Source organism: Lissotriton helveticus, chromosome 5_1 (genome assembly GCF_964261635.1).
Source record: "Lissotriton helveticus chromosome 5_1, aLisHel1.1, whole genome shotgun sequence".
Taxonomy (NCBI): Eukaryota; Metazoa; Chordata; class Amphibia; order Caudata; family Salamandridae; genus Lissotriton; species Lissotriton helveticus.
In genome coordinates this window covers 1,251,398,556-1,251,422,766 of record NC_136065.1, presented here as the reverse complement: position 1 = coordinate 1,251,422,766, position 24,211 = coordinate 1,251,398,556, and the positions used below count along the sequence as shown (strand labels likewise).

The 24,211-nt window shown below is 44.1% G+C and overlaps 1 protein-coding gene and 1 pseudogene across 1 annotated transcript in view; both read left to right on the top strand.

Moving 5' to 3' along the window:
* The window catches only part of LOC144752615 (uncharacterized), a 230,719-nt gene that overhangs the window by 136,347 nt on the left and 70,161 nt on the right, over positions 1 to 24,211 (top strand). The window lies entirely within an intron of this gene.
* Positions 21,255 to 22,468, top strand: LOC144757171 (18S ribosomal RNA; annotated as a pseudogene).

Here is a 24,211-nt window from a genome sequence, read left to right as displayed (position 1 = left end):
CCTTGTAAATATTTTAAATATTTTAACATTTGAAGAATGGATCCAAGATATGACGTTCAGTCAAACACAATATTCCATATTCTGTGAATTGATACCATCGGCGCCCCGACCAAGAGATATATGGGGCCCCTTCCTGGAGTGGGCACGCACACGCCAACAGGAGGACACGGACACCACTGGGGAAATTGCAACCCAATAGACATGATCATCCCTGCCGACAGACGAACGTCCTGTAGTCTTTGTAATATTATACATGGCACTAAATCAGATTCGACATTGTAGGCATACATAGGCCCTTCCTAAGATATAAGCCAGATGTTATTGTGATTTCAATTTGTCAAGTGTATACCGACCATTAACTGGATGTACAATATATAATGTGCTTTGGTTTATAATGTAAATGGTGGTGGCATAATCTTTAAATTGTACTGTTATATGGACACATTTCATGTGAAGCTATTGTGTGTAGAGATGAGAATTGGCTGGCTACTATGTTATTGTTGTTTGTTTTTTATTGAAAAAAATGGCAATAAAAAAAAAATATATATATTTTAACATTTGTGTACACCCTTCACACACATTTCCCAAGAATTTAAGAATTTCATTTACAATTGGAATACATGACCACTGTTCTGTGTGCTCTGTAGAGAGGGAACCCCATTGACAGACACTTTGCTTTGGCGTCAGCCTCTGCGTCAGAGTTCTCAATCAAAGCCCCAAATAAACACCTGGCAGGGCTCAAAGTATACACTATGCAAGAGTAATAAGATGCACAGATAAAATAGAAGAACACAACATGAAAAAATAGGTAGCTCTCATGGGGAATGCAAGATTAAGTAAAACATGGGAAATGAGGGAGGAACTGTATCGCTGACATGCATTGCCTAAAAGTTTTTAACATCCATTGCTCATAAATCTGTTCAGGTTTTTTGAATTAAGGGCATAAAGATAGGGCCAGTGTTATTGCCATACAGCAGATAACTGTCTTTACGATAAGAACACATCTCCCTTTTCACACCACTCGGATATTTGGATCAACTTCACAAGGGAACAAAAACCCTGCTCGTCTTTTTGATCAATTTCACCGGGGAACAAATACAGCAGTTCTACTTCTAAAGGGGCCAGCAGCATGCAGCCACAGCCTGGGGTGCCACAGTCACAGAGGTTAGTATTACCAGGGGTTTCATCACAATATACATAACACAAGATTAGCATTATGACAGCTTTACTTTGGACTCAGCACCAAATCGCTCATGCTTGTATCCACTCCTATGTGTGACGAATGGGAATTTGTGGGATCTATGCCTGTAAATGATGGACGACTGCCTCAATCAGGGACAGAGACTCTGACGCCCAAAACCGTGATGCCAAAAGCACCACAGGCCTACAGGGTATGCTACCATAGACTACAATGGCAATGAAGAGCTTTAGAACAGTAAATCCTACGTCGTGTGTCACAGTTCAGAAAGTTGACTTACTGCCTGGCTTTTGTCTCCTGCTTTTAAGCAGTCGGGCAGGCCACCTGGGACAGACAGCTCAGTCTTAAATACATTGATTTGTTTATAGATCCAATCAAACTTCTAAATAAATTGATCTCTTTAATATTTGTGTAGGAATGTGTAGGAATTTCAGTGGGGGGCAGTTGCAGAGTAATGGGGAAACTGACACTGCCATTTAGACTACAAAAGGGATGTCCCACAAAGGTCCATGTGGCAAGATCTATGCATGATCTTTAAGCTAAATGCTGACAGTTCCATTTAGATTCATTGTACGTAAGCGTATCTCTTGGGGATCTCCAGACAATCTAGCATAGATTCAGAGGGCGCTTTTGTCCTAACCAGCACTGCAGAAAGACTATACTTTATCATAAACTGATTGGACTTGGACTGGAAAACGGTGCAGTACATATTTCTGGCAGAATGCCGGTTTGTGTATCACTCTTGAAATGCTGCCTCTGAAATTTGCTTTGATTGCTTCTGTTCAAGCTCTCTTAACAGACAATGTGAACTTTCTGTGAATCATCAATCTTTCACTAGAGGCAGGTTGAGTGTAGAACCTGTGAAGTAACCAATTATTATTCTGCAGTAAATCTATAAGACTGCTTATCTTTATCTTTGGACAATAGATTGAACTTCTGATTTTGTGTTTTGAACTATTGGGATTCAAATTACTTGAATGCAATTTCTTGGTTATTTGGAAGCCACTGAGCCAGTAAATGGAGGGTGAGCAACAGGTAGGCAGCAGAGGTGATAAATTCATCTGTCACCTGCCTTTTAAATGCACCTCGCCCCCTCCTGAGCAATTAGCCTGCAGGATGCCTCACACCTTTGTGTGCCCCTGCAGGCGTTTTGAATGGCTAACCTATCCCCCACCCTATTGCACTTCTCTCACTCGGGTCCCAATTGTCTCAAGTTAATTCCTAAGCTCCCCCATGTATCCTCATTTTTTTACTTACCCTAAATCTTCTCTGACGACAACCCCAAACCCTTGCTGCCCTGCACGCATAGGATGTCTGATGCCAAAAAGAGCAGATTTCATATTGTAATCTGCTCTCTTTGGCATCAGACACCCTTCGATTCTAGGCTCTGTGCTTCTGGAAACTCTGCAACGTTACAGACCGTGACATTTCACAGTCTTCAGTAGTGACAGAGCACAAGTCTGCAGTATTTTTATGGCGGGCATTTTTTGGCCACCGCAAAATTACAGCACATTTTTAGATTTTCTGCCTCAAATCTTGCTTTTTTTGGCCGTGAAATTTGCACCCAAAGCCACAAAATCCTCGTGGGTCTGCTTAGTAATGTCTAAAGTAACCTGGATTCTCACTGGACCTTCAGCTCCAGAAGGTATGACCTTAACACGTCATTTAAGACAATTTATAGACCTATGTAGCAAGATTCTCAATGAAAGTAACACACTTAACTTTACTTTCCATAGCCCTAGTGTTTGAACAAATACTTGTTAAAGGTCATGCAGTGGAGCTAGTTAGGTAATAGAGAGCTATGGGTGATGTGAAAAATGATTTAGCAATACAGCACTTTGATACAACTGAAATACGTTTTTCATACTTTCTTGGCTACAAATCAGCTGTGTCTTCCACCAGCTCTACAATGTTTCTCTTCCCTTTCATCTCTTCCCCTCTGTTTCCTACTCTAATATTCGTATCATAGATCAGGGTCAGAGAAAAGCTTCAGTGGTACATGACACCCCTGCTTTGAAGATCAGGCACCATTGACAATAGCTGAAAACAGTATGGAACTGATCTTCCTGACTGAATCCTGGCTTAATGAAGTTTCTAAACCAAACCTGCAACTACTAGGTTTGAAATTGTGTTCTGTTATATGACTAAATAGAAGTTACAGAAGAAGTGGAAGAGTGATAGTCATACACAGATGTGTTCTACCAGAATATAAAATTTTAAATATATTGCCCTACAAAAAATATTGTATCCAGGATATTGATTAACACAATATGGTGAAGGTAACTATACATAGAAAAGTATACATATTTTCAAGGTACATAGATGCTGAGAACTGTAAATCTATACTTACCTATATGTACTTAGCTTCACAATATCATGGTAAGCAATATTTTAGATTCAGCATTTTTGTAGGATGATGTTGTTGTCAATATTCAGCTAAAACCTTACAAAAAGCTGCTATAAAATGCAGAATTGTAAAAAACAAAACTCCCAAGTTTCAATATCTGCCAATTGAAATAAAAATGATTTACCAAAGTTTTTTCAACATTCACATCATGTACCATCCAACTGAGGACAACATATTCTTCACTGACCAACTCATTGAACTCATCACAGAAGGATTTGTCAACGTACTGTTCCCATGCCTCCCTTAACTGCACTAGTGTGCTTAGTGGTGCCCACCCTACCTGCAACAGGCAGAACACAATGAAACCATGAAAACATATCAATTAGGGAAGCCATAGTCTTAGAGGGAGTAGTATTTCACGCTCGTTTTAACCCGTCTGATGCAGTATCAATGTCCCAGCATAAAAGAATGTTCCCAAAAAGACTCAGAATACCCATCACCTTTCCATAGGATTTGGCACTTGTAACTGCAGTTAATATTATTATAACCCTGGCAATATGGGGCACTGAGCTGAACCTGACACCTTTTGATGATGAACATAATAATGCAATGAGCACATTACCCTACAGGTTGTCAGTCAAGTTGTAATGATCTCTCTAGCACATATATTGACACTTAACTTTTGTTTTCTTAACTTCACTGAAATAAAAAAAAAATCTTGCCAGTACTCCTTGTACAGGGATTCGTTCACACTGGTGAACCACACATGAACATTAATGAGGGCACTTCTGCTCAGGACCCTGCCCCTGCTCAATCTGTATACATGATGTGACCGCAGCCGGCCAGGTCAGCTGCGGTCCATGGGCCAGGCTAGCATGGGAGTGGGAATGACACCCCTGGCCCCGTAGGTAAAAAGGAGGTAATAGAGGCCCATCTGTCTCCAGCTACTGGTCTCTAAAAAGGCCTCATAAGCACCACTGGTGGCATCTGAACAGCACACACAGATCTTAAATCGGCCACCACGCCGCCTAAAAAAGTGGACCACAGCTGCAACTCAGATACCGACCCATCAACCATTGCCCATGAGCCCGCCTTACCAATCCGACCCTGTTTTTGGTACACCAGGGTACACTATTACCTGGGTGTGCGGGAGGGGAATTAGAAGTACACTATTGAATGGGGGGAAATGCTTGGTCAACATAATAGCTGTAGGGAAATGCAGCACCGCCATCAGTACCTAATCCAAACAGAGCACTACAATAGGTTTGCACCCATGCTCCCCAACTGGGATCCGTGCTGCACTAATGCTCCCTACTCACCTGATAACAAGCCCCATTGGACTACAATGCCTTCTGCACCCCTTCTGTCCTCTGCTCTTGCAAACAATTTGATGTGCCCATATCTGAAGGGCATGACTGACAAACCAGCATTCAGCGATATTCGCAAAGGCTTGTTTCACTGAGGCATTCTACCACCAGGAAGGCATGGCCAAAGATGACCAAAGAACACCTTGCTATGCTAGGAAGTGTGGGTGACACCCAGCTATGGCGGGGTGCCTCCATACTCCAATCGCCTCAGCCAAAAGGGATCAGTGAGGCAGAATTTACAACGAATTGAAACTGTGTGAAACACGTGTTACAGGCCAGTGTGTACTGCCCGTGCATTAGTGTCTGTGCCACCTAAATTGTGGGTGTGAAAAGGGGATGCTGATGGGCAAGATGCTAAGCACTTGAATATGGGAATATGTCCTTTTATTGTGGCACTATGCCAGAACTGATTCCACCCACCTGATGTCCCGAGGAATTCACATGGAAGTATGGCTCCATGAACTGCATAGCCAAGGGTGGTTGTTTTCACTGCGGTCATGCGGAAGGAATAATAAAAATACATGGTTGTACATCAGTGGTTTTTTTTTTGTCAGCCAGTTTGTAAAACAGTCTTTTTTTGTCTTCAAAGAGAACTATAATTTAAAATCTAAGTTTCTTGTAAATTAATATAGTTATTTTTTAAAGACTAATGAATAGTTGTTTTGTCATGGTTCCCCATGGTTTCATAGATGTAGTATGTTTTCACCTTTAAAGGCAAACCATGCAGGGGTCTTCCCCAGGACAGGCAGTCTCCTATCGAGGAATAGCATAAAAGCTGTTGCTTTATATTGTTCTCTGTATATCCCAAAGAGATATAAAAGTTAACACAGATCACAGACCTGTGTGATCTTGTATTCTTAAACTAGCTGTAATGTAAGCAATGTGAACTGTTAAAGACTTATGAAACACCGCAGAGACACATCATTTCTCCCTACCTAGATTTATTTGAATGTGGTTTCAAAAAGTAGAGAGCAAATTGCTAATGATTTGTGGGATGTTGATAGCAACTCTTTTCATATCCATAACTCTGGTTACACCTAATATATTTTTGATTTCCTAAAGCTCATTGAGACCATACTCATAGGGCCTTAATTGTAAAATCATATCTGATTCTTTCTGCAAAAGTAGCTGTTCCATATTTCTGCTTTTTGCATTTCATCTCACTATCTATGATTGAGGCTTTTGCACCCCAACAACATGATCCTCTCCAGGTCTGGACATGTTCAATTATAATCACCAGGAAACGTGTATCTATTTTTATTTATTTTATTGGGTAACTGTTGTGTGTAAATACAAGAAAACACTAATAAAGCAGTACCATATGAACAGTAAAAAAGAGGCATACTTGAAATGCACAGATAGGAAGACAGAGAAAACAATGCAATGGAACAAAGCAATCCGGATATATTAAACTGAAGTCCAACACCCGAGTTCTGGTGAGTGTGGTATATTTGTGCTGGTCTGTTGATTTGGGCAGGGTGGGGGTAGAACACAGATAGGCACGAACACCCTTTAACAGTAAAAGTTTATATTTTCAGGGCTGCGTTAGGGCTAGTGATGAAAGGCAGTTTGTTGGGTCAAGGAGAAGAGTATTCTGGTGTAAAGCATGTGAAGGAACAGAAATAGAAATGTAGGATGCCCCGGAGTGTGTGGGAGAGTACAACAGGGATGTGAGGGAAGATGGTATTTGCAAGATATGAAACTAGTGAATTACCTGTTTGCCAGTATTGGGATCTTTGAGTGAATGCCTCCTGCTGTGAAACTATGTGTCCTGCTGTGATTTACAAAAGCAGTGTACAACATTAGCATGCATGAAGTACTGTATAGGATGTACATTTAGTACAAGCACAAATTAGAGACTTGATAATAGCAATGAGGGCATGGAGAGCTCTAGATAAATGGGAAGAAAGGTGGGCCAAAAAGAAAAGTGCCAAGAAAGTGATAGGGGACACTCCACCTCAAGGTGGAGGAGAAGGAGCAACAGGACATTTCCCCCTAAGAGAGGTATGAATGGAGGGTATGTACATGTACCGTGGAGTAGGGGAGACTTAGCAGCCTTTACTAATGATTTTCCTCGGCTGAGGGAAAAGCCTGCTGACTGGTATAAGCTAATTGATCGGTTTGTCAAGATTTCGAAAGTGTTGTGGATAGATCTGAACACATTGTTTGATATAGTGGTTCCCGGTGATTTGTGGACCGCATGTAAGGTTGCTGTTGACTGGCCTATTTCAGAACCTGCTAGAGATGCATTGACGAATGGCCCTTCGGCTGAGGTAATGAAGAAATATGAACAAGTAATAACCTGGTTACAGTCTAAAGTTGCGCCGCAAACTGTTGATTGGCTTAAAATCAATCGTACCACTCAAGACCCAAAGGAGTCTGTGCATGATTATTATGAAAGACTATTAGTAGCATTTACACAGCATAGTGGATTGGATACTGTTGAGCCAAAAGACCTAGGACAGTTTGTGTCTTAATTTGTGTTAGGATTATGATCTGATATCAGTTTGATTATACAGCATCACTTGATATGTTGGAGAATAAGTCTGTTGATGAAATCTTGAGATATGCAAAGTATTGCAGTGAACAAGTGGAGGCAGCACAGAAGAAAACAAAGGAAAAGTTGCTGTTAGTACAATTGAGTAATGCTGAGCGGCCAGATTGAGGGCAAGGTGGTCGAGGTAGAGGAAGTGGTAGAGGAATGAACCAACAACAAATGGTGACACAACCCGGACAGGGTAGGGGAAGAGGTGCTGAGGTTGGTATGGGAGCTGAATGGGTCGCCAATCAAAAGCGTGTGACAGCATGTCATTATTGTCACAAAATCGGGCATTGGAAGCGCGAGTGTAGATCGAATCCAGCAAACAAGATGCAATACGAAGGAGAGAGACAGATGACAGAGAACGTGAATACTGTAACAAGACCCAGATCTATGTATGAGGGCAGTTGTGAGTCCCAACTCCAAATACCGCAACCACCCAGAATACCTATGAATAATCAAACATATAGACAGATGCCTTATTTTGAGATTAAAGACAGATTGGAGCCGCCACAGGATCCCCATGAGTATCAGAGGGGGGCACAGGGAGAATGCACTTTGAGTGCTGTCCTGGAAATAGATCAAAGTGGACCCTTCGTAGACGCACGGGTGAACGGACATCCTGTTACCTTTTTATTAGATACTGGGGCTGCACGTTCCACGGTTCGAACAGAGTTGGGTCCAGACTTAACTCTGTCGGGAAAATCAATCCAAGTGGTAGGAGTAACTAATCTGAAAATGACTAATCCTTTAACAACTAAATTGCCTGTAACTATAGGATCCTTTGAGGATAAACATCAATTTGTAGTGTGTGATTCCAGCCCGGTTTGTCTGTTAGGGCGTGATCTCTTATGTAAACTAAATTGTAATATCTCTTGCACTCCAAAAGGTGTGGAGTTGCATACCTATTATGATGATGCAGATTTGAAGATGGCAAACATGAGTCTGTGAGCAGAGTTGTTTGTCCTTCTCACAGTAGAAGAGTTGCCCCATGAGATTCTGTATCATTAAAGCTATGGGATTTTACTGGTGAAGACATCGGATTGATCAAGGGCATTGAGCCAGGTCAAACCCAATGTTGAATTTCCCCAAATTCCACAGTATAAATTGACTACAGAAACTATGGCTGTAATACAACCTGTGATTGAATCCATGACCGCACAGGGTATTTTAAAAGAGATAAGAGGGGGTCCCTGTAATTCACCTATAATGGGACTACAAAAGCCTAGTGGTAAATACAGAATAGTACAGGATTTGCGCCGGGTTAATGAAATTGTGATTCCATGTTGTCCTGTGGTAACGAATCCAGCTGTCATCCTGTTTCAAATACCGTATGAAGCCGAGTGGTTCACAGTCATTGATTCGTGTCGGGCTTTCTTTTCTGTACCATTGCATGAGGATAGCCGATATATTTTTGCATTTAGGATAGACGATCGTGTATTAACATGGTTTCGTATCCCTCAGGGTTATACGGAAAGCCCCTCTATCTTTAGTCAATGTCTGAAGAAGAATCTTGAAGGATTGATTATGCCCCAAAGCTCAGTTCTGGTGCAGTATATTGATGACCTGTTTGTCGCATCAGAAACTGAAGATAATTGTAGGATCGATACAGTGGCTTTACTTAATCTTTTGGCAGAAAATGGACACAAGGTGTCCCCTAATAAGCTCTAATATTGTCAACAAAAAGTGCAGTACTTAGGACATCGCATTGAGAAAGGAAAGCGAAGGGTGTCACCAGATCACATAGAGACGATTCTGCAAATGGGAACTCCAAAAACACAGAAAGAAGTATGCATGATTTTGGGAATGGTCCCTATTGTCAATAATGGATCACAAACTTTTCTTTAAAAGCAAAACCACTTTTGAGGTTGACTCCAAAAGATACTAGTGATCCAGTACCATGGGATAATGACAGCTTGAGTGCCTTCCATGGGCTAAGTGAGAGTCTGTGTTGCGCTCCAGCACTTGGAATGCTAGATTATAATAAAGCCTTTTCACTCTTCTGCTGTGAAAAAGAAGGATGTGCATTGGCTGTTCTCGTACAGACACAGAGAGGTGCCCGTAGACCAGTTGCTTATTTTTCAGCCACATTAGCTCCTGTGGCTTCCGCGTTGCCCAGATGTCTCAAATCCGTTGCTTCAACGGGTGTCAGCATTGAAAGGTGTGAGAGTATAGTTATGGGTCATCCACTTGTGGTGTATGTGCCTCATTCAGTGGAATTCCTAATGCCGAGGACAAAAACACAGCACCTCACTAATAATAGACTTACAAAATATGAACAAGTCGTACCAGCTGCTGAAAATGTTACCTTGAAGCGTTATACTACCCTGAACCCTGCAACATTGTTACCCCTTCCACAAGAAGAAAGAAGATTGTGAGGAGTATGACTATCTAGATGTCACTGAACTGTCTACCAAGCCCAGACCTGACATTGTTGATGAACCATTATCCAAACCTGATGTGATGCTTTTTGTGGACAGTTCATGTTTAATAGACAATGAAGGGTACTTGCGTGCGGCTTTTGCTGTCTGTACTATTTTAAGAGTAGTTGAAGCTGCCTGTCTAACAAGAGTATATTCTGCTCAGGTAGCCAAAATTGTTGGTCTGACACGTGCCTGTATTATTGCTGAAGGAGTGCGAGTAACCACTTATACAGACAGCCAGTATGGGTTTGGAGTGATTCATGATTTTGGACAGTTATGCTCCCAGAGGGGATACCGGACATCCTCAGGATCTCCTATTCAGAATGGCGAATATGTCTGTTAATTACTGGAGTCTTTACAAAGACCAGAATCCATAGCAGTTGTTAAATGTGCAGCCCATGGGAAAGGAGATGATTTTGTTACCAAAGGCAATAATGATGCCGATGAGGTTGCTCATTTTTGTGCATTACATGTTTGTATTTTCAATGGTGGATATGTAGGAGAAAGTGCAGAAGAGATCAAACTCAGCATGATGCTAGCTATAGTAAATACATGGGATGAGGTTAAGAGACTACAAGATGAAGTCCCAGAAGAAGAAGCAGCATCCTGGCTTAAGGCATGTCAAAAGAGAGATGATGGCATTTGGGTGTCAACAGATGACAGGGCAGTTTTACCAAACTGTTTATTAAGTCAAATGGCAAGGCAAATTCACGGAGCAGTTCATCTTAGAAGAGATGCCATGGTGCGAGTGTTTAGGCTAACATGGTTTAACCCTCGATTTCCTGTGCATGCTAAAGTAGTTTGCCACAGGTGTGTTACGTGCTAACAAATGAATGTGGAAAAGAGGACTGTGGTGGCAATGAGCCACATTGGGAGATCAGGAGGTCCCTTCAACAGAATACAGTTAGATTTCAATGAAATTCCCCGATGCAATAGGTTGAGATATGTCCTGGTGGTGGTCTGTATCTTTTCACGATGGTTTGAGGTATATCCCACTAGGCGATGAGACAGTCTCACAGTGGAAAAATTGCTCTTATGGGAACTGATACTGCGGTTTGGAATTCCGACCTCGGTGGAAACAGATAGAGGAGCACACTTCCACAATGAACTCATGCAATTGTTGTGTGCAGCTCTGACAATTGATCAAAGATTACATTGCAGCTATAGGCCCAAGGCTTCAGGTCTAGTGGAACAAGTGAATGGTACCCTCCAAATGAGAATGTCAAAGGTGTGTTCATCAACTTTTTTTAAATGGCCTGATGCGCTCCCTCTTGTGCTGATGAGTATGCGTAGTACACCTGATGAGAGAAAAGGGCTCTCTCCCCATGAGATATTAATGGGAAGAGCAACACGACTGCCTATGGTGCCAGCTACTGCATTAGTAAAAATCACTGATGATTTGGTTCTGGATTATTGTAACGGACTGGCTGATGTAATTACTTCTGTGTCTCACCAGGTCGAGGCTGCGACTGCATCCACCTCAAGTGACCTGCTGCATGATTTAAGCCCTGAAGACTGGGTCCTGGTTCGGAAGCACGTGAGAAAAAGCTATCTTGATGCCCGGTGGCGTGGACCCTATCAAGTGTGGTTGGTCACAAGTACAGTAGTGAAGTGTGGTGGTCTACCAAATTGAATCCACGCTTCACATACTCGCAGAGTCCCAGAACCGGTGGAGAGAACAACGCCTATGATTCCAAGAAGAGCAATCCAGAGCGTAACTGAAACAAATTCAGCATCCTCTGAAGCGAATACAGAATCTGAAATTGATGATATCGTAGAAGTGAACTGTGACCCAGAACAAAGTGAATCATCTGGCGCTAAAAGATCAGATCAAGAGAAAGGACAGAGAGCGGCCTGCAAAGAAGGGCAGGCTGAATTTATGACTTGTATCTGAGGAAGATCTTGCTCCAAATCTTGAGACATCTGAATCTGATCTAAGCAATACCGAAGAAAGACCGGATGGTCTGAGACGATCAAGGAGGGAAAGAGTGTCATCTCGAAAGTACACATCTCCTGAGTGGACGTACCTGGCTGCCGATGCAGAAGCAGGGGGAATTTGGGAGACTGGGAAAAGGCACAGTGAGTCACAGTGCTAGTACCCTGACAATAAATCTTCAGTTGATAGTTCGTGGAATTGACACATTTGGAATACTGACTTTGACAGTTCCTGATCCACCAAGGCTAAGTGGATTGCGCTTTCTGATCCTCAACCAGGTTAATTTTCCTACTTTTGGTCGTCAGCCAACTGCACAAGAAATGGGGGAAATTTGTGCTGAAATATTACAGCTTGTTCTTACTATGCTTGGATCAAATATCATAAATTATGAAGAGTGAACTTTAAAGAGACATTTATTAACCTTAGAAAGAAAATAACCTAACCCTGAGAGGAAAGAAGATATACATTTAGGGCCTTTCATTAGCGAGAAGAGCTGAGTGTAGGGTTGACTATTTCTCTTCAATAGGTTTAGTATTGTTGAACTGAACATTGAGAAAAAAAGAATGAAGCAATAAAGACATTAAAGACATTGTGAACAATCCAGTAAAAGACAATTCAGTGAATTTCACTGAAAATCAAGGCAAAGTAAGGAAACAAGATGGGGTCGGATAAATCAGGACGGAAAAAGAAATGTCTAATTGGTACCCTTATTGTAGTGATGATGATTGTCATAGCAGTGGTGATTGTTGTATCGCTGATGGGGCCTCCCTATTCTACACTAAATACTTTGTACGCCCATAGACATAATTTAACCTGCATGCCGACTGAAATTGAGAAGAAATTCATAGATCAGATAGAAGATCGATATAGACAGACATTATTTAGTCCAAACCCAAAGCATATGGTTATTCCATGGATGCAGGGGGAATTAGATCATAAAGCAAAGGGAAGTTCAGGTCCTATAGCCTTAGAATTTAAACAGCGAGGGAAGTTATGTATTAGACACCTGTCCACTTATTAGGATAAGATTTTTGTGGGTGAGAGTGATTGTGAACACATTTTCTTGATTGAAGAAGCAATTAGAAAGGCATTATTGGATAAATTGACCACAGTGCCAAATGTTTATTTTGTGTGTGAGCAAAGTGCCTACGTGAAGTTGCCTACGAATTGGTATGGTACCTGTTACCTAGCAGTAATATTTCCCAAACTTTTTCATGTAGAAGATCTATGGCCTTTAGAAGGGAAAAAGGTTCACAGAGGAACACGAAGTGTAAGTGCTGGAGAGGTTGTTGGTGATATATTTGGAGTTATGATACCAAGTGTGGGTGTGATTTTGAATGATGTAAAGATTAGGAAACTGGCAACTATAGTAGATAAACTCTCTGAATATGGCCCAAATGTTGTTGCTTGTAGATGGGGAGATGGTTGCGATAAGGGCTATGGTTCTTCAAAATCGACTTGCTTTAGGCGTCCTTCTAGCAAAAGCCGGAGGAGTCTGTAAATTATTGAAAGTCCAGCATGCAGCACGTATATTCCAGACAATAGTTGGGATAGAAGCAAATATATCAGTAACATCTCAGAAATCCATCAAGATTTAAGTTATCTGGGTCAGATGGTTTGTGGGAACAAATTGGTAAGGGTTTTGGAAAGATTGGAAGCTGGTTTGGAAGCCTGGGACAAGGAATAGTGGGATACATCCTAAAACCCATCATAATTGCAGTTATTTGTATCATTGTGTTATTGGGAGTCATAAAAGCTTACAAGTGATAGAAAGCACGTCATGTTGAAAACTCCTTGAAGAAACAACAACAGCAGTTAGAAAGAATGCAGGACAGTCATTATCTGCATCTTAAGGGGTTAGAGAAATTCAGACAAGGACGACAAGCTACAACTCCCATGTAAATCGTCCTTTTATAAGTGTAAATGACAGAATGTAAGGTGTTGGTGTTATGACACTAGTCATAAGAGGTGGGGACTGATAGAGCGCAAATAGCACTCTAATTTGTAAGGGTGCCCTATACTCATATTTATGATGCACCCATATATAATCATAGTGTTACACTGTATTATGTTTATATGAATGCATTTATTCTACACAATCAATAAGAAATGTAATGTGCACTTTAAAAAAAGAATGTGCATAGTCTAGAAAACACCATCATTTTGACATGTATAAGTGTGCCTTTTAAATAGTATATTCATGAAAATATATCTGTATGTGTTAAAGTTGCCTGCAGTCTAGGCCCAAAGCTGCGGGTTGTCTACAAACTATTCTCAGCTACTGAAGTAATAATGAAATGTATTCTTTGGATGTGCCAGAACAGTGTGCTTTCCTCCCATTGCAGGTATTAAGAATAACATCATTAGGGGAGTATACCTTCCGTGCCTGGCCTATCTACACTCCAAGGTCACAAGAAGCAAGACGATTTAATTAAAGAAATCACGGAAAAGTACTGAACCTTTGGAAACTTTGGAGAAATGAAACAAAATTGTCACGTGGTACTCACAGGAGGGGGCTAAAGTATTCTCTTTTGTATTATGTGCAGGGACAGAAACGCCGGAATTCTAGATTTTGGAGAAGAGAGAGCATCTTAAACAAGCTCTATAGCTTTAAGCTATTTGACCCATTTTAACTTGAGTACTTCATAGGAAGTCTGCACGTGCTGACACCTTCGAAAGCTGAGACAGGGGAGCCACCTAGAATCATCATTAATGAGAGTAGTGTAGGGAGAGAAATTTTTATGCTTTCTTTTCTAATGAAAAGGGATTTGGACTCTGCCTCCATCTTGGGCTGCGTTCTGATCTTGGAGTTCATCATTTTGTGCCTCTTTTGCCGAATTAATTATATGCGCAGATTTGGCTCTGTATTGATTTTTCTGAACCTATATTCATTGATATTAAGGTGTGTTTATATATAATTATTTTCGTCCTTAAAATAAAATACGGAGTTTGTGGTCCTTAAAGCATTATGAAATTGCAAGTATAATTGACATGTTGTGTTTCCACTCGACAAGGTCAGTAGGCAAATAAAAGACCATCCGAGGTGAACTTAATTAATAAGACGAGGTTTGAGTTTGGCTCTATCACCGTTACCTCATTGATTCGATTTTGGGTGTTTTTTCAGGGTTTTGATCAGGTTATTCACAGCACGCTTTGTAAAGCCTTTCAGACATGCTAATGTTGTTCACTGCTAATGTTAATAACAGTGGGACTCCCAGTTCAAGGACAAGGGATAATTCAGGAATGTGACTCTATGAAAGATCCAAATGTGGGTTATATGTAAAAACTGTGTAAGAAATTAGTAGAGAAGATGGCATATGATCAAAGAAGATTAAACTATTGAAAGGAGAAGTTGAGGGCTTTCATTGAAGACGTATACTGAAGGAGTATTTAAGCTTCGATGTGACTACTTGGATCAGTGTTTTTGCGGAGTGATTTTTGGAATACTGACTGCAGGAACTGCTTTCATGGAGTGCACTTTTGGAATACTGACTGCAAGGACCTGTCTCTCTTGTTTCAGAGGAGGCTTTCGGAAATTTGAGACTAGCCACTGCAGTTTAAGCATGCTAAGCAGGTGACAGAGTAGGCTGGTTAAAGAGTCAGGAAAGGAGAAAGGGAACAGACTGCCTGCCGAAGGGTGAGGACATTACTTCTGGTGAGCTAGAATGAAAACATAAAGAGAGGACATGTTTAGAGGTAGGGGAACATGGTAAGGATCCTGATGGTTAAGAACTTTTTAGGGCAGCATTGAGGAATAGAAAGTAGACTTTGGCAGTGTAAGGGATGGTTTCACAGCTGGCTGGCCATGTCCACTACAATGAAAATGTTTTGATTTGTCCACCGAGTAGGTATTTCCCATTGTCAAGCGATTTATAGTGCATGCAGCTCAGCTTGTGGAAATTAAATCGGAACTGGAAACGAAAGATGTGATTGGAGGTGACAGCCTCTTCCTCCAAGGAATGGCACTGATTTCTCCCCCATGGATCGCCTCACCTTCTCTGCCAACCTGTAAAATAATACAGAAAATTAGGATCCTGAGGTCCGAAAAAACGTATTTTTAATCTAAGAGCACACAAGTAGATTACATCAGCATTCAGGACATTTGTTACTTAAAAGGGTAAGAATAATTTCAAGAGATCTATCACTGTCCATAACGATGCCAGCATAGAGAGCAGCATACACAGCCTCATCATGGCAGATAAGAGGTGCATGTGCAATGAAAGGGGACTAAAGCTGGTAAAGCAGCCAAGAAAGACTACCACTAGACTTCCCTTAGAGCATGGGAGGAAGTACGCATGCTGCAGTCCACCCTGCAGGACCAAGTGGGAGAGGGAGAGGAAGAAGAAGAGGAGGGGCAGGAAGGAAACAAAATTGACATTGAAGAGGCTCCAGAGGAGTATGGGCTAGGTCATCTGCACTGTCGAGAACAGGAAGCAGTATGTCCTCTCGCAGCTTGACCCAATCAGTACTGTAGAACAGGCAGGCAGGGATGGAGCTGCAACTGGCTACCCTATCCTTTGAGGAAAACAAGGCAGCAGCTGCCCTGGAGGGAAAAAAAGTTGCCTCTGGAAGAAAAGAAAATGCTGCTGTCCTATAAGGGAAGCCACAGAGAGCTGGATCTGAAGCACAAGATGTCTTCCAAGCCAGTGATGATGGTGGCACCCAGTGATGATGTTGGCAGCGACAATGAAGTGCCTAAGAGAGGTGAAATAGTCCACATCCCAAAGGATTTGGTGCTTAGCTCTTTGGTAGGGGATAACGTAGATAAGTGTTTTGCCGGAGGCCAATTCCTACTATAGCGGAAAGTAGTAGCGACCGTGCATGACCACTGGAGAGCCAGCAGAGCTGAACCCCCTCCTCACAAGTGTTTTCAAGTTCTGTGCACCATGACTGGCCATCTCAGAGCAGTGAATTGTCTGTATCAGGCCTTGTGATCTGTTATTATTACGCCCCTGGTGGAACTAAATGAGCAATGGGAAGAGAACATTGCCATCTTGGGTGAGGCAGGCTTGCTAGTCGGCGGACTAGACTTGCTGCTTCACGGGCGGGACTATAAATTTAGACGCGGATGGCTCCGCGCAGCGGACGCGAGCAGCGGATGCGCCTAACCCGCGCCGAAGGAGCGCCTAAGGAAAGCCCGTCTGCGCCCGTCAGTGCCTCGGTGGCGGACGGGGGCGGGCGGTCTGGCGACTTCCTGACGCAGCCCCAGGGAGAAATTTGCAGGTACTCATCAGCGCATCTCCTGAGCTTAAGACGTAAAATCAATAGAGGATGTACAGTTCAGGGCCGGTGCTTCAAGGGCAATTTTCACTGTGCCGGATGTGGGTGGTCATTGAACAAAGTTTTGTTGAAGAGGGCCCCCAAGGAGCCAGGACATTTCGGTGATCCGATGCATGGGCTGGGACCTTCGGTACGCACTTTCAGATGTGCCCTTTTGAACACTCGGTCGGTGAGCAAACATGCTCAGGGTTTGTTTAATTTATTATCAGAATCCAAACCTGCTTGCCTCTTCCTGACAGAAACTTGGCTTGGCGAAGCGTCTGGTCCGGATATCGCCAACGACCTGCCTCCTAACTATTTTATGTTGAGGAAAGATCGGGGCTTGGGCAAAGGCGGTGGAATGGCACTGGTGATAGGGTAAACATCCTTTACAACGCAACTTTTACCACGCAGTGCCTTTACGACGCAAATTTTACAACGCAAACATTTACAACGCATTGCGCTGGGGGCGCTCAAGGATAGGGAATAGGTTTAATGTACTATCCAACACCTTCCCTACTATCCACGGGGACTGGAGTTGGAATAGTATATTAAACTATTCACTATCCAGCGCCCAAAAGCACTATGCGTTGTAATGGTATGCGTTGTAAAACTTGCGATGTAAAGGTAGGCGTTGTAAAAGTATGCGTTGTAACGTCATACATCCTGGTGATAGACAGACGCTTTGAATGTTCCATGGTACCAACGGAAGACATTCATGGAGCAGAAGCGTTGGGATTCTGCCTGACACTTTGACCTGCCCAATCCTGTGCGGGACTGTTGACACTTTCACCTGCCCAATCCTGTGCGGGACTGTTGGTCTACAGGCCCCCGGGTCCTATAGGGTCCTTTCACAAGGTGCTCTACTCAGTGATTTCGGCAATGAGTGTGCAGTATAAACACTGCGTACTCTTAGGCGATTGTAACATCCACTTTGATGTAGCGGATGCTGCTGATACCATCAAGCTTTTAGACACCACTAAACCTTTGGGCTTGTCGCCTTATTTGGCATCCCCCACCCACAACAAGGGGCATACGTTGGACCAAATCTTTTCTACTACTCCTATTGCAGTTGCCCCCTCTCAACCAGTGCTGTGGTCTGACCATATGCTGGTGACCTTTGATATCCAGTATACCGTATAAAACCAGCTCTACCGTCAGGCGACATAGAGGAGGATCTTGCTCTCTTCCAAACGTGGCTCACGCGTTGCTTGAGGGAATTGGCACCACCTGAGCTTGCTCTTAAGATCTCTACTTGCGCTTCGGCACCGTGGTTTACGCCAGCGCTCAATATCAGACGTAGGCTTTGTAAGAAGGCCGAAAGAGCTTGGCGATTAAACTATCTGGAACCACTGAAAGGAGGCCTACAGGCGTTGCATCAAGGCCTATCACAAGGAAATCTACTTGGAAAAGAAAGCCTACTTTGCAATGAGGATTGAGGAGGCCACAAACACCAGCAAAGAAATCTTCGTGATTGTAAAGGAATTTACATCGCCGGCCTCCATTACTCCTAAGTGCTCATTTTCGGAACCTTGGGTTACCCAACTGGCAAGTTTTTTTGCTAATAAGATCAAAAGCATTCAGGCAACTTTTTCACCTGCAGTGATAGTGGGAGTGTCTAATTCAGGACCCCTCTCCTCTGTGTCTGCCGCGGGACAGCCTAGTCTGTTGAATTTTCCTCCCATTGGGCAGCAAGGTTCTTTAGAATTTTTATCTAAAATGAGATCTGGCTCCCCGCTGGACCCCTGTCCCGCTAAGCTTTTAGCTAAAATGGCATATGTCATCAACCCTATGATTAACCCGATTTTAAATCGCTCCTTGGAGACAGGGGTAGTGCCGCCAGTATGGAAACAGACGTTGGTTCTCCCTCTTTTAAAAAAGCCGTCTCTGGACCCTAGCATCCACGCCAATTATCGGCCTATCTCTCTGCTCCCGGTCCTGGCTAAGGTTGCGGAAAAGCATGTGCAGGCCGTTCTCTCTGACTTTGTAGAGTCACATGGTGTCCTGCATCATACTCAGTCCGGCTTCCGGGCGAATATGAGTACTGAATCGGCACTGCTGGAGGTGTCAGAGGCTATCAAGGAGGTCCTGGACATTGGAGGGAAAGCACTGCTGGTGTTATTAGACCTTTCTGCGGCGTTTGACACCGTTCCGCATGACCTACTCCTGGCAAGACACTTGGAGATTGGTGTCGGGGGAACGGTGTTCAGATGGTTTGAGTCTTTTATTTCCAACTGACAACAGACTGTCTGGGCCCCTCCGTACTCGGCCGCAGTGCCGCCTCTGGAGGTGGGAGTCCCCCAAGGGTCGATTTTAAGCCCCACTCTTTTCAACATTTATATGTCCCCTTTGGCAACACTGGTCGAGTCATTTGGCGCCCAGATTGTCTCGTACGCTGATGACACCCAGCTTCTCTTCTCCTGCGGAAAGAATATGGACTTTGATGGGGATCACATTAAGAGCTGTCTGGGTGCGGTTTTTGCCTGGTTTCAACTTAACCAGCTAAAATGTAACTCAGACAAATCCGAGGTTCTTTTCTTTGGCTGTCCTCCGGACCCCGGTTGGAAGTCTTGGTGGCCGACGGGTATGTTTCCACCTTCCGCCGACACCTTGGCGGCTAAGAATCTTGGGGTTAAGATGGACAACTGTCTTACTCTTAAACCACAGATTCTGGGCCTGGTTGGACAGTGCTTTGGGATACTAAAAATGCTAAGGAAATTCCTCCCTTTTCTTTCCATTGCCCACAGGAAGACCACGGTACAAGCCTTGGTGGGATCAAGGCTTGACTATGCTATTGGCTCTACCTTGGTCTTCCTGAGTATCTTCTATCGCGTTTACAGGTAGTGCAGAACTCGGCGTCACGGGCAATTTTTGGCCTCAGCCGTAGTTCCCATGCTGCGGGTTTGCTGAAGTCTCTCCACTGGTTGCCAATTCAGAAACGCATTGAGTTTAAGGCTCTTACCATTGCGTTTAAGGCACTTCATGGGACCGGTGCATTTTACCTAAGGAAGAGAATTGGTTTTCACCATCCATCTAGAGCCTTACCCTCTGCATCATTGTCACTGACCACGGTCCCGGCAATTAGGCATGCTCGGACCGGAGGTCGATCTTTTAAATATCTGGCGCCCCAGGCCTGGAATGCCCTTCCACTGTCATTAAGAAAGAGTGAGAACTTACTATCCTTTAGAAAAGAGCTCAAAACGTGGCTGTTCCGCCAATAATCTCTCCGCCGGGGTTATGCTGTGCTGGGTCTGATACTCAAAGGTCAATCCCACATACTCACTGGGCCTGCTTCCTAGAGGGAATCCCACGTCCCAATAAACATAAAATCACTACTAGGTTTGTGAACTAGCCCTGGTCCTTGCAAAGCGGGAGATTGCCATGCATTGGAAGACACCTAGGGACCCTAGATTGATTAAATTGAGGGAGGACACCATCCAATGGGTGGGATGCAAAAATGCAGTATTATTCCAGGAGGCAAGAAGAGGATGCGGGTCGATGGATAAGGCCAGGGCGTGGGATTACCTAGTGGATTGTGTCAGAGAGCCTGAATTAGACAACCTGAATTGTTCCCTATTGTCAGTGGATGAGCTAGAGGATGGGGAGACTTAGACAGACCTACTTCTTACACACTATGGAATGCCAGAGGCTCTGCATGTATGGATATTCTGTGCGACAGTAGGGTAAAAGTGTCATTTAACACTCATATTTTCACTGTAAATGTACGACAATCGATGCATTGCACATGTAGAACTACATACTGTCATGACAATCAACCCAGATGGCTGATTTTTGTATTGTTTGAAAACACAATCACGTTTTGTTTAAAAAAAATAGATAAGTTATTTGCAGCATATGAGATGGCCCTGCGTATGCTTGGAGTCCCAGACGAGGACTGCGTAGGTGGTTTGCGGAAGCATATGCCCATTGCAGGGGGATATACCTGATTGGCCCTTGAAGTAGAGGACCAGATTATAAATGCCCCCATAAAGAAAGCCCTTATCACTAAGTTTGTTTTGACTTCTGAGATGAAACACCTGAAGTTCACGAACAGCCAGAAGTAGGCACATCAGTCAGGGGTGGATTTTATGGATTCTTCCAATAAGGCACTAAAGGCAGCAAACTCAATGATTAGAATTAATTTTATAATCTGATGATGAAGGAACATATTTTAAGTAATTGTTTTACAGAGTTGTGCCAACCCCTGATTGATATCAAGGTCACTGAAAGGGAAGGAAGGTGACGTCTGAACTCCTGGCTGGATCTTGGGATTGAGCTGGTGGTCTGTCACGAGGCAAGCTAGTACCTGTCCCATCCCCTGCCTCTTGGTGCCCTCTTGATCCTCATGACCTGGGAATCTGAAACATTTACTTTGAAAAAATGAGAGTCTTCAAAGCAGGCTAGTCACCTGAATACTTCAGCTAGGAATAATGGAATAGGACTCCAGTTCTATTTTGTTGGTTTAGGAGGGTCGGCGGGAGTCATTCGTATTGTGCTGCTAGAGGTGAAATTCTTGGACTGGTACAGCAAGAACCAAAGAGAAAGCATTTGCCACAAATTTTTTTATTAAAAAAGGATAAAAGTCAGAGGTTCGATGATGATCACATACCATTGTAGTTCCAACCACAACTGATGCCGACAAGCGATTGAGCAGCATTATTCCCATGACCTGCTGAGGAACTTCCGGGAAACCAATGTCTTTGGGGACGGGGGGGGGGGGAGTATGGTTGCAAAGCTGAAACTTAAAGAAATTGACAAAAGGGCACCTCCAGTATTAGAGCCTGCAGCTTAACACAACACAGGAAACCTCACCTGGCCCGGACACAGAAAGGATTGACTGATTGATAGTTCTTTCTCGATTCTGTGGGTGGTGGTCCATGGCCATTCTTAGTTGGTAGAGCAATTTGTCTGGTTAAATCTGAGAAGAACCGAGACTCCTTCATGCAAACTAGTTATGTGATACCCAGCAATCAATGTTCAAATTCTTAGAAGAACATGTGGTGTTGAGTCACATGAGATTGAGCAATAACCAGTCTGAGATGCCCTTAGATGTCTGGGGCTGCATGCGTGCTACACTGAACAAATCAGCATTGTATACCCTTTGCTGACAGGTGCGGTAAGCCTGATGAACTCCATTGATGATAGGGATTGGGGACTGCAATAATTTCCCTTGAATGAGGAATTTCTAGCAAGTGGGGTTCATAAGCTCAAGTTGAGTCTCTGCCCTCTCTACACACCACCCATCACTACAACAGATTGGATGATTTAACGAGGTCCTCGGATTGGCCCCCTGCGGTCTGTAAAGGCCCTGGCAGAGTGCTGAGAAAATGATCAAACTATCTAGAGGAAGTAAGAGTCACAACACGGTTTCCGTAGGTGAACTAGTGGAAGGATCATTAATGGCGATGTGGTCCAAGCAACTGATGGTGTGATCCTGGAACCTCGGGCTGACAGAACTCAAGGCTCAGCCCTGGCCTTGTGCATACTGGCTGGCAGAGAGGCCCGCACCAGTGAGCGCTTGCGGGAGAACCATAGCGGGAGAGGGCTCCTCCACATGGGAAGACCCAACCGACATGTGACTGGGGCATTTGATGTCCCCCAGGCTTTCTGGTAGGAGCACAATAAGAGAGAGAGCCCTCCAGAGATGGAACCCATGCTAACCCAGCAGTCACTTGGGATGTAACTGAATTTCAGTGCCTCTCCATGCTGGGACCCCCTGAAGGCCATGCCACCTGGGCCCTCTATTGGACAATTCCAGCCAACACACATTCTGAACAACTAGGGAGTGTTCTGTCTTGGGTGGCAGTGAAGCCTGGATGAAAAGGAGCTATGGCCTTGGGAGTACCCTGAATCCTCTCGGTGGAGATGTCATGCCCCTCAAAGCCAGTGTGAACTGCTTAAATCGGTGTTAGAAGTGATCCCTGGCCCCTTAGACATCCACACATGTACCAGAAGCAAGTAAGTCACTTTTACTGTGTAGGGGAACCTGGCTTTTCTCCGCTTGGTACCTCCCACTTGAACATGGGGAATCTCAGCAAACCCACATGAGCTGGGGCTTCATCCTAAACTGGGGACTCTAGATGTGCTGTGCTCAAGACCTAGCTCCCACTGCCCCAGTGGGTGTCAGATGGCTGATGTGCAGGTGGGGCACCTGCACATCTTGGCCGGGTACCTGATAGCCTAGTTCTGTGTGACTGGCCTGAGGTTTTAAGAATCATGTGTCCCGGCGGGCCCGTGGTGGAGCTACCAACCTCCGATGCCATGGGAGCCTCTCGCTTGCCCAAATGTCAGCACTGACTTTTTCCCACCTCTCTTGCACCTGCAGGTGGGTGAACATTGTGAAAGTTGCCTGTGACTCTTGCTTGTATAGCACTTAGCTCACACTTTGAGAATACAGCTTTTTCTGCGAATGAATGTGAATTGCAGAACACATTGCTCATTGACACATCAAACACAGGGTTGCTCCTGTGGCTTCCCTTGTCTGAGGGTCGTTTGAACATCAATTGCCCTGGGGCTTTCCCAGGGTGCAACTGGGGCTGTCACAGGGGCCTCTGCTCCCTTCATTCTTCCAAGGTCATATGCCTTATCACCCATCACAGGCCCTCCATTTCTCTCAGGAGAGGTAGGCTACAAGCGCCTGGACTTCCCCACCTTGGTGGGCGCAGGTGGGTGCCTGGACCGCCCCAAGCCTAAAAAACCGGGTGGTGCCTGGCTGCATGCTGCATATGGATGTCTGTGTTGTCCCACAACTGTCCGCATGCACTGCCTCAGGAGCCCACTTCAGCAGCTAGGGCTGCAAAGGTCCCCTGTCTGCCTGCTGGTGGTGGGGGTTTCCATTCTCTCCACCAAGGGCACTGTTCTCCAATCTGAAAAAGGTGTACTGTTGTGACCCCAGTAGGAAAGAGGGTCCTCTTCCTTATGTAGCCCAGGGAATTAGTCCATCTGCCCCACGCTTCAGCTTCAGTCTGTGACCTCAGATTATACATGTTAACTGACTGAGGTAAACAGGTTGTGTCTGTGCAGTCCCCCCGGATGATTCAATACGGTGGGAAGGTCAGATGCCTTGGAGTGTGGAACCCTCTGTTGGACCGTATCCTGGGTGCTTCTGGCCCCCACAGGGTGCCTTTCCTCTGTGGTGGTGC